The 8,396-nt window shown below is 32.4% G+C and overlaps 1 pseudogene; it reads right to left on the minus strand.

Annotated features, from left to right (window-relative positions):
• Positions 1 to 1,280: 1,280 nt before the first annotated feature.
• LOC101430537 (uncharacterized) lies at positions 1,281 to 8,164 on the minus strand (annotated as a pseudogene).
• Positions 8,165 to 8,396: the final 232 nt, after the last annotated feature.

The raw sequence follows: 8,396 nt of genomic DNA on the forward strand, positions 1-8,396 counted from the left end.
TCAGTAACTGAAAATTTATAATGACATTGAAAACAAATGAGAATTTGCAACTACATATGTACCCCTGTAAAATGAATAAGTGTACTCTCAGCATTATTACCGTACTTCTCTTAAAGATACATGCTACCCAGTTTACCTGTTGGTATATGCTTCCCTGGGTCAAAATTCATCTGATGAATAATAATGCACTATCAGAGAATCAAATTTCAGAGTGAGACTGACATAATGCAATTTCTCTCTTGCAATATTTCTCTAAATGTGTAACTTGGGGCATTTTAACATGTGATATGTGAGTTTGGTTGTGTGTGGGGGTGGGGTTACCTTCTAAAATTCATCACATATTTAAGGATTGATGAGTTTACTGATAAATTCCTTTATGTAACATTATCCCTGGAGTTCAAATTTTTATGTATTCTTAAAGATACATAAAAACAAATATATCTTCATGGCAGTTTCTTTCTCAGGAATTCAGGAATTGATTTTCTGACTCTTTCTGTTTCTTAGTATATAGGCTTTTATTTTGATATTGGGTAATGAGAACTTCTGACATTTAAAACACTACTAAGTATTTGAATGTTTCTGAACATCCCCCCCCCCCAATATAGAAAACTGTAAAAAAAAAAAAAGTATATCTGAGGATAGTTTCAGTTTGAACACTTTACCGAACAGAGTAAGAAGTAGTTTGATCTTTATAACTTATTGATTCCCATGTATACTACCATTCCAAAAAATAGGCTGTTCATTATAGATGAAGAAAAGGAAATGGTTTGTTTTCCATTTAATATTCCATTTAAAGATATTTTAATATCTTTGATTTTCATAGAATTTTAGATAAAATAATATTATAAGACAGATCTGAATTTCAAATGACTCTGTATCCATTAACCCATAACTATTCATTTCTCTATTCCTTATCTCCTGATGATCTCTATTTTACAGCTGTCAATATGAATTTAACTATTCTATATAATTGTAATCATACAATATATGTATTTTTCTGGCTTATTTCAAGTGTATTTAAATGTTTTCAAGGTTCATCCATAGTTGTAGCATGTGTTAATAAAGTCAATCATGATGAATAGTATCCATTTTTTATGTGAAAAATTCACTATTTCATTTTGATAAAAATGTGTAAAATTTACCTTTTTATACTAATAGGACAAAAATAAGTTTCCTAAACATTATCCAGAAAAATAACTATATATAGAGATAGATAAATACATCTATTTCTTCCACTATTTACCACCAAAGGTCAAACCATACTTATTATATAGCTGTAGCTACCATGCACTTCTGTTCAAGAGTAGGTTCACTACCAGCTTATTTTCTTTTTTGCTTCTTTTCAATTTTTTGTGCTTGTGTCTTCTATAACTGTCTCCATCTTCACTCTCATGGCAATAAATACTATTACTTTGAGATGACTTGTACCTTGTCTCTTCTTTATCTCTGTGTTATCTTTCACTATATCACTCTTCTTTCACTCAACTTCTTCTATGCTACTCATAATTACTTTCTGCATATGCATCTCTCTTCATCACTGATGAAAACACTTGGTGAGGACTGTGATCACACCCCCCCTCCCCCTTGTACTTTCTCTTTCTCTGTCATGATCACAATCTCACTCTCTGTGTGTTTCACTGTCATGCTCTTTCTCTTTTCTTAAATAATAGACTCATTGATTGCTGGTGTCCACAAGAGTAGACCATGAAGGAGCAGAGCCAAGGAAGGAAAAGGCAATACTGCTATATGGAAAGTCACATGCAGAATGACTGTCATAAGCAGAAGGATGTCCATTTTCTATTTTTGGTATAAGGGATGGAGGTGGAGTGCCTGTGGAGGAGGAAAGCTGGTGGAAGAACCAGAGGTGGATCAGTGTGGAAGAGGTGGAAGAAATGGAGACCATGGAAGATGGATGGGAGGAGCTCCTGGAGGGAAAAACAGAGGTGATTTGCAAAAGTTATTGTCTACTTCAGTATCAGGTTTTTTCAGAAAGAATCTGTATGTTGCTGTTTTCACTTGCCTGTCATCTTCCTTCTACTCTGCTGATGGTAAGAGTCTGACCAATAACATCAATTGCCCCTGAAAAAATTAGATCAGGTGGCTCAGCCCTCCCATATCGATCCTGTGTCTTCCCAACATTTGAACTGGCTTTTCTGGAAGCAGTACTTGTCTGAGACTGATAAGAAGTGCTGTTTCTTCTTGGCAGGAGTCCAATCTTGAATATAAAAGGAGGATAGACATTTTTCCAAAGAGAAAATGCAAATGGCCAAAAAGCACATGAAAAGATGTTCAATATCACTAGCTCCTAGGGAAATGTAAATCAAAACTATAATGAGGTATCATTTCACACCTTAAAGAATGGCCATTATTAAAAACCAAAGCAGAAAACTACAAGTGCTGGAAAAGATGTGGATAAACTGAAGCATTCCTTCACTTTTGGTGAGAATAGAGAATGGTGTAGCCACTGTAGAAAATAGTTTGGCCATTCTTTGGGAAGTTAAATATAGAAATTCTATATTATCTGACAATCCCTCTACTAGGAATACATTCAGTGGAATTCTAAACAGGACCACAAAATGACAATTACACACAAATGTTCCCTGCAGCATTATTCATAATTGCCAAAAGATGTAAACAACTCAAGTGTCCATCAAAGGATGAATGGATAAACAAAATGTGGAATATAAATATGATGGAATATTATGCTGTTTTAAGAAGAAAAGAAATGATAGTGCATAGGCCAACATGGATGAAACTGGAGGATATTATGTTGAGTGAAATAAGTCAGACACAAAATGACAAACATTGTATCGTCTCACTAATGTGAACTAAATAAGGTGGGTAAACACATGGAGTTAAAATCTTAAATAAAAGTTACTAGTATATAAGATGAATGAGTATGAGGTGGTATTTCATTGTGGTTTTTACTTGTTGATTATCTTTTTAATGTGTTTACTAGCCATTAATTGTCATTGTCTTAGTTTCCTACCCATTAAAGCAGATGTCAAACAATGGGTTGACTTAAAAAACAGAAGTTTATTGGCTCATGATTTTGAAGCTAGAAGTCCAGCAGCAAAGGAATGCTTTCTCCCTATGGCATTTCACGGCTGTTAATGTTCCTTGGTTCTTCACTTTTCTGCCACATGCAATGCATATGGCAAAATATTTTCTTTTCCTTTCTCACTGCCATTTATGATATCTAGCTTCCAGGTGTATTGTCTCTGTCTGAATTTCATTCTGCTTATAAAGTACTCCAATTATCCAGTTTTAAGTTCAACCTTATTAGGTTGGACCACAACTTTATTGAAGTAACATCTTGAAGAGATCTTATTTGCAGTGAATCCAATCCTAACAGAATGTGAATGAAGACCAAGAAAATGACCAAACTGGCATATATAATTCAATCCAAGTCAATCTTCTTTTGTGAAATGACTATTCATGTCTTTTTCCCATTTGTAATTGAGTTTTCTCTTCTTTTCTGTTGTTGTGTTATAGGACTGCTTAGTTTATTCTGTGTATTAATACATTATTAGATGTGTGACTTGCAAATATTTTCTCCCATTGCATGAGTTGGCTTTTTCTTCTCTTGATGCTGTGTTCTTTGATGCAAAAATTGTTCATTTTTGATGAAGTCTAATCATTTTTTCTTGCCTGTGCTTTCTGTGTAATATCTTAAAAATGTTAAATCAAAGATAATGAAGATTTCCTTCTACGTTTTCTTCTAAGAGTTTTATAATTTAGTTCATTCATTTTGAATAAAATTTTTGTATAAGGCAAGCATCCAACTTCAAACATTTACATATTCATATCAAGTTTTCCTAGCATTGTTTGTTGAAGAGACTTTTTTCACATTGAATGGGCTTGGTAACCTTGTTGAAAATTAACCAACCCTCTAAGAAAGGGTTTATTTTGGCTCTTTCTAAACAATTCCATTGGTCTATACTTCTATCTTTGTGAAAATACAGCACTGTTTCTTTGATTACTACAGATTTATAATAAGTTGTGAAATTGAATATATCAGTCTTTCAACACTGCTTTTCTTTTTCAAGATTGTTTTGATTATTCACTATGAAATTTAGGATGAAAATTTCTATTTATACAATAAACACATTTGGGAGTTTGACAGAGACTGCACTAAATCTGTAGATTGGTTCTGTTGTATTGATTTGTTAACAATATTAAGTATTCCAATCTATTGACATTTTCCATTTCTTTACACATTCTTCAATTTATCTCCACAATGTTTTGCTGTTTTCAGTGTGGACATCTTTCATCTTCTTGGCTAAATATTTCCTTGAAAATTCTTTTAGATTGTATTGTAAATGGAGTTATTTTTATTTCCTTTTAGGATTGTTTTTGTAGTTGTAGAAAAACAACTGATTCTTACACATTGATTTTGTATGAAATTTGTGGAATTCGTCCATAAGTTCTAGCAGTTTGTGTGTGTGTATGTATTCTTAGGTTTCCTGCATATAAATCTTGTCATCGGAACTGACATAATTTTACTTTGTCATTTCTAATTTGGATACATTTCATGTATTTTTGTGTTTATTTGCTCAGGCTAGAACTTCTTGTACCATGTTTAAAAGAAGTGATAAAAGCAGGCATCCTCACATGGGGGGAAGAGTTTTTAGTATTTTACCACTAGTATGATGTTAGCTGTAGGATTTTCATATGCAGTCTTTATCAAGTTGAGAAAGTTCAGTTCTACTTCTAGTCTACTGAGTGTTTTTATCATGAAAAGATGTTGAATTTTGCCTAATCATTTTAGACAAAATGACCATGATTTTCTTTTTTCTTTTTCTTTTATTCTATTAATGTGCTGCATTACATTGATTGATTTTCATATGTTAAAATTATGCTTCACTTCAAAGAAAACTATCACTTGACCATGTGTATAATTCTTTAAATGTGCTGCTGAATTTGGCTTGCTAGTATTTTATTATCTTCATTCACAAAGGAACTTTTATTGTAGTTTATTTTTTCCTTGTAGTATTTTTATCTGACTTTATATTAGGGAAATATTAACCTTGTAAAATCTGTTAGAAAGTTTTATCTTGTGTTCATTTTTTGTAAGTGTTTGAGAAGGACCAGTGTTAATATTTTATATGTTTCATGGAATTCACCAGTGAAGCCATCTCATCTTGGTCTTTTCCCTGAGAGACTTTTTATTACTGGTTCAATCCTCTGAGTCATTATATCTCTTTTTCAGATTTTCTATTTCTTCTTAAGTCAGTTTTAGTAGTTGAGCATTTGTAGGAATTTATCCATTTTATCTAGGTTATTCAATGTGAGTATATAATTGTTCATAGTATTTTCTCATAATACTTTATCTTTCTGTAAAATTGATAGTACTGACTATATTTACATTTTTAATTTTAGGAATTTGATTTTTCTTCCTTTTTTCTTGGTTAATTTACCTAAAGGTGTGAGATATTGTTGATATTTTTAAAGAATCAACTTTTGGTTTCCTTGATATTCTCTATGTCATTTAACCCAACTAGAATATTCTTCCCTCTGTTGACATTGAGTATATTTTGCTTTTCTTTCTAGTTTCTTAAGGTGTAGAGTTAGATTGTTGATTTTAGAGCTTTCATTTTTTAATATTGGTATTTACAGTAATAAATTTCCCTCTTAGTACTGCATTTGCTACTTTCTATTTATTTTTGTATACTATGTTTTTATTTCAATTTTTGTCAAGGTATTTTCGATTTCCTTTATGTTTTCTTATTTGATTCTTCAATTGTTTAAGAATGTGTTTTCTAATTTCCACATATTCATGAATTTTCACATTTTCTTTCTGTTATTCATTTCTAGTTTCCTATAGCTGTGATTATCTAAGATACTTCTGATGATCTAAATATTTTAAAAAGTTAGGGAGCAGGTGTAACTCAGTAGTTGAGCACCTGTTTCACATGTACAAGGTTCTGTGTTCAATCTCCAGTACCCCCTTTAAAAACAGTATCAGGGTGGACTTGGCCCAGTGGTTAGGACGTCTGTCTACCACATGGGAGGTCCGCAGTTTAAACCCAGGGCCTCCTTGACCCATGTGGAGCAGGCCCATGCACAGTGCTGATGCGTGCAAGGAGTGCCCTGCCCCATAAGGGAGTCCCACGCGCAAGGAGTGCACCCAGTAAGGAGAGCCACCCAATGTGAAAGAAAGTGCAGCCTGCCCAGAAATGGTGCTGCACACATGGAGAGCTGACACAAGATGACACAACAAAAAGAAACACAGATTCCTGTGCCACTGACTTCAACAGAAGCAGACAAAGAAGATGACTCAGCAAAAAGACACAGAGAACAGACAACCGAGGTGGGGGGAGGGAAGAGAAATAAATAAATAAATCTTTTAAAAAATAAAACAATAAAAAATAAAAACAGGACTTGTTTTGTTTTGTGCTCTCATATGGTCTCTCCTGTAGAATTTTCTATGTGCAACTGAAAGGTCTATGGACCTATGATTGTTGAGTAAAATGTTCGGTATATGTCTGCTATATATAACTGGTATATAGTGTTGCTTATGTCCTCTCTTTCCTTATTGATCTTCTGTCTGGTTGTACTAAACATTATTGAAATTATGGTATTTAAGTCTCCCACTCTTAGAGTAGAACTATATTTTTCCTTTTATCTTGTCTATTTTGTTTCATATATTTTGTTTTGTTTTGTTTTCATTAAATGCTTATACATGTATAATTATTAAATCTTAATGGATGAAAACTTTATCAACATATAATGTCATTTGTCCTTTTGATTTAAAGTTTATTTTGCCTGACAAATATATAGGCACCCCATCTTTATTTTGGTTACTGTTTGTCTGGAATATCTTTTACCACCCCTTTATTTCAGCCTTTCACTTTTATTTTCTCTGTGTCTTTTTATCTAGAATTCTTTTTTTTTTTTTGTAGATAGCATATGGATGAATTATGCCTTTTAAATGCATTCTGTACACCTCTGACTTTTAATCGGAGAGTTTAAACCAGTTATATTTAAAGTAATTACTGTTGCTATAGGTCTTATATGTTTTCTTTTGTTCCTCATCTCCTCCATCACTGCCTTTTTTCTATTCAGTTTCTTTTTCATAAGTACCTTTATAATTCTCTTTATTGTCTTTATATGTCAGAGTTATTTTCTTAGTGGTTGCCGTGAGAATTACAATTATCAAATTAAACTTATGACAACATAGTTTGAAAAATACCCACTACTTTCAATAGTATGGGTGCACTGATCCTATACATTTCATCCCTCCCAGTTGATATTGTTATTGTCGCAGATTAAATCTTTGTACATCAAGTGCTAACTAACATAGAATTATAATTATTCTGTTATGAATTTACCTTGTAAACTATATAGAAGAAGAGAGAGGAGCTATACTCTAAAGGCAAAATACTATGGACTTTTTTTATTTACCTTTAGCATTGTTCTTGATTTCTTCTTATGGATTTAAGTTACTGTCCGGTGTTCTTGTTATTTCATTAAGAAGGACTTCCTATAACATTTCTTGTAGGATCGTTCTACTGGTAATAAACTCTTTCAGCTTTTCTTATCTATAAATATCCTAATTCTCTTTCATTCTTTAAGGATATTTTGCTGGATATTTAATTCTTGGATGACAGGCTTTTTGTCTTCAGTGTGTGTATAAGTGTGTCTGTGTGTCTGAGTATGTGATAAGGATTTAAATATATCCTGTTGAGAATACTACGTACTTGATGAGTCACTACTCATTCTACTTTCATAATTATTTTGGTCTTTGTGTTTTAACAATTTGTCTCAATGAGTATCTATCTGACTTTATCTTGAAATATTTCATTGACGTTCTTGGATATGTATATTAATGTCTTTAATCATATTTGGAAAAATTTAGTCAGTATTTCTCCAAATATTATTTTCTAGTCCCTTTTTCTTTTCTCCTCTGGTGCTCATATGATGCATAAATTGGTAAACTTCTTCATGTCCCACAGACTTCTCATTTATCTCAAATTTTTTGTTGTTCTTTTTGCTCCTCCTACTCTATAATTCCAATTACCTTTTCTTCAAGTTTGCTGATCATTTCTTCTGCCTTCTCAAATGTGTTGTTGAAATTGTCTAGTAATTTTTTCATTTTATTTATTGTACTTTGCAGCTCCAGAATTCGCGTTAGGTTTCTTTCAACAAAAACGATTTCCATCTCTTATTGACATTCTTATTTTTTTGCATTCATGGTATTCCTGATTTCTTTCAGCTTGTTGTCAGGTCTGAGGTCCATTCAGGATATTTAAGATAGTTGATTTAGAATCTATGACTATTAATTCCAATGTGTGGGCTTCCTCATGGTGGTTTCTGACAAATATATATATTTTCCTGTCAACAGACCAAAGTTTCCTGTTTCTTTGTATGCTTTGGAATTTTTGTTGAGAATT

Source organism: Dasypus novemcinctus, chromosome 4, assembly GCF_030445035.2.
Source record: "Dasypus novemcinctus isolate mDasNov1 chromosome 4, mDasNov1.1.hap2, whole genome shotgun sequence".
Taxonomy (NCBI): domain Eukaryota; kingdom Metazoa; phylum Chordata; class Mammalia; order Cingulata; family Dasypodidae; genus Dasypus; species Dasypus novemcinctus.